Source organism: Euwallacea fornicatus, unplaced genomic scaffold (genome assembly GCF_040115645.1).
Source record: "Euwallacea fornicatus isolate EFF26 unplaced genomic scaffold, ASM4011564v1 scaffold_100, whole genome shotgun sequence".
Classification (NCBI taxonomy): Eukaryota; Metazoa; Arthropoda; class Insecta; order Coleoptera; family Curculionidae; genus Euwallacea; species Euwallacea fornicatus.
Genome location: NW_027096068.1, coordinates 1 through 3,706, shown reverse-complemented (window position 1 = coordinate 3,706; position 3,706 = coordinate 1).

The following is a 3,706-nucleotide window of genomic DNA, read 5'->3' as shown; positions in this document are numbered from 1 at the left end:
CTTTGAAGCTCGATAACTTCGGCAAATGAGGACCAAATTTGTTAAACAAAGTGTGAAATTAATCAGCTCGATTAGAGTTTGAAGATGCCACAACACATCATTATTGCATCTTGTTGAATTTCCAAGAAAAATAGTACTTTATGTGCTCAAACACACAACTTTTGAGACATTTCAAAATTTGAAGCTCGATATCTTCGGCAAATGAGAACCAAATTTGTTAACCAAAGTGTCAAATTAATCAGCTCGACGAGATCTTTAAGATGTCTCACCACATCATTATTGCATCTTGTTGAATTTCCAAGAAAAATAGTACTTTATGTGCTCAAACACACAACTTTTGAGACTTTTCAAACTTTGAAGCTCGATAACTTCGGCAAATGACGACCAAATTTGTTAACCAAAGTGTCAAATTAATCAGCTCGACGAGATCTTTAAGATGTCTCACCACATCATTATTGCATCTTGTTGAATTTCCAAGAAAAATAGTACTTTATGTGCTCAAACACACAACTTTTGAGACTTTTCAAACTATGAAGCTCGATAACTTCGGCAAATGAGGACCAAATTTGTTAAACGAAGTGTCAAATTAATCAGCTCGACGAGATCTTTAAGATGTCTCACCACATCATTATTGCATCTTGTTGAATTTCCAAGAAAAATAGTACTTTACGTGTTCAAACACACAACTTTTGAGACTTTCCAAACTTTGAAGCTCGATAACTTCGGCAAATGAGGACCAAATTTGTTAAACAAAGTGTGAAATTAATCAGCTCGACTAGAGTTTGAAGATGCCACAACACATCATTATTGCATCTTGTTGAATTTCCAAGAAAAATAGTACTTTATGTGCTCAAACACACAACTTTTGAGACTTTTCAAACTTTGAAGCTCGATAACTTCGGCAAATGAGGACCAAATTTGTTAACCAAAGTGTCAAATTAATCAGCTCGACGAGATCTTTAAGATGTCTCACCACATCATTATTGCATCTTGTTGAATTTCCAAGAAAAATAGTACTTTATGTGCTCAAACACACAACTTTTGAGACTTTTCAAACTTTGAAGCTCGATAACTTCGGCAAATGAGGACCAAATTTGTTAACCAAAGTGTCAAATTAATCAGCTCGACGAGATCTTTAAGATGTCTCACCACATCATTATTGCATCTTGTTGAATTTCCAAGAAAAATAGTACTTTATGTGCTCAAACACACAACTTTTGAGACTTTTCAAACTTTGAAGCTCGATAACTTCGGCAAATGAGGACCAAATTTGTTAACCAAAGTGTCAAATTAATCAGCTCGACTAGAGTTTGAAGATGCCACAACACATCATTATTGCATCTTGTTGAATTTCCAAGAAAAATAGTACTTTACGTGTTCAAACACACAACTTTTGAGACTTTCCAAAATTTGAAGGTCGATAACTTCGGCAAATGAGGACCAAATTTGTTAAACAAAGTGTCAAATTAATCAGCTCGACGAGATCTTTAAGATGTCTCACCACATCATTATTGCATCTTGTTGAATTTCCAAGAAAAATAGTACTTTACGTGTTCAAACACACAACTTTTGAGACTTTCCAAACTTTGAAGCTCGATAACTTCGGCAAATGAGGACCAAATTTGTTAAACAAAGTGTGAAATTAATCAGCTCGACTAGAGTTTGAAGATGCCACAACACATCATTATTGCATCTTGTTGAATTTCCAAGAAAAATAGTACTTTATGTGCTCAAACACACAACTTTTGAGACTTTTCAAACTTTGAAGCTCGATAACTTCGGCAAATGAGAACCAAATTTGTTAAACAAAGTGTCAAATTAATCAGCTCGACGAGATCTTTAAGATGTCTCACCACATCATTATTGCATCTTGTTGAATTTCCAAGAAAAATAGTACTTTACGTGTTCAAACACACAACTTTTGAGACTTTCCAAACTTTGAAGCTCGATAACTTCGGCAAATGAGGACCAAATTTGTTAAACAAAGTGTGAAATTAATCAGCTCGACTAGAGTTTGAAGATGCCACAACACATCATTATTGCATCTTGTTGAATTTCCAAGAAAAATAGTACTTTATGTGCTCAAACACACAACTTTTGAGACTTTTCAAACTTTGAAGCTCGATAACTTCGGCAAATGAGGACCAAATTTGTTAACCAAAGTGTCAAATTAATCAGCTCGACGAGATCTTTAAGATGTCTCACCACATCATTATTGCATCTTGTTGAATTTCCAAGAAAAATAGTACTTTATGTTCTCAAACACACAACTTTTGAGACTTTTCAAACTTTGAAGCTCGATAACTTCGGCAAATGAGGACCAAATTTGTTAAACGAAGTGTCAAATTAATCAGCTCGACGAGATCTTTAAGATGTCTCACCACATCATTATTGCATCTTGTTGAATTTCCAAGAAAAATAGTACTTTACGTGTTCAAACACACAACTTTTGAGACTTTCCAAACTTTGAAGCTCGATAACTTCGGCAAATGAGGACCAAATTTGTTAACCAAAGTGTCAAATTAATCAGCTCGACGAGATCTTTAAGATGTCTCACCACATCATTATTGCATCTTGTTGAATTTCCAAGAAAAATAGTACTTTATGTTCTCAAACACACAACTTTTGAGACTTTTCAAAATTTGAAGCTCGATAACTTCGGCAAATGAGGACCAAATTTGTTAAACGAAGTGTCAAATTAATCAGCTCGACGAGATCTTTAAGATGTCTCACCACATCATTATTGCATCTTGTTGAATTTCCAAGAAAAATAGTACTTTATGTGCTCAAACACACAACTTTTGAGACTTTTCAAAATTTGAAGGTCGATAACTTCGGCAAATGAGGACCAAATTTGTTAAACAAAGTGTGAAATTAATCAGCTCGACGAGATCTTTAATATGTCACAACAAATCATTATTGCATCTTGTTGAAATTTCAAGAAACATAGTACTTTATGTGCTCAAACACACAACTTTTGAGACATTTCAAAATTTGAAGCTCGATATCTTCGGCAAATGAGAACCAAATTTGTTAACCAAAGTGTCAAATTAATCAGCTCGACGAGATCTTTAAGATGTCTCACCACATCATTATTGCATCTTGTTGAATTTCCAAGAAAAATAGTACTTTATGTGCTCAAACACACAACTTTTGAGACTTTTCAAACTTTGAAGCTCGATAACTTCGGCAAATGACGACCAAATTTGTTAACCAAAGTGTCAAATTAATCAGCTCGACGAGATCTTTAAGATGTCTCACCACGTCATTATTGCATCTTGTTGAATTTCCAAGAAAAATAGTACTTAATATGCTCAAACACACAACTTTTGAGACTTTTCAAAATTTGAAGGTCGATAACTTCGGCAAATGAGGACCAAATTTGTTAAACAAAGTGTGAAATTAATCAGCTCGACTAGAGTTTGAAGATGCCACAACACATCATTATTGCATCTTGTTGAATTTCCAAGAAAAATAGTACTTTACGTGTTCAAACACACAACTTTTGAGACTTTCCAAAATTTGAAGGACGATAACTTCGGCAAATGAGGACCAAAGTTGTTAAACAAGGTGTGAAATTAATCAGCTCGACGAGATCTTTAATATGTCACAACAAATCATTATTGCATCTTGTTGAAATTTCAAGAAAAATAGTACTTTATGTGCTCAAACACACAACTTTTGAGACTTTTCAAACTTTGAAGCT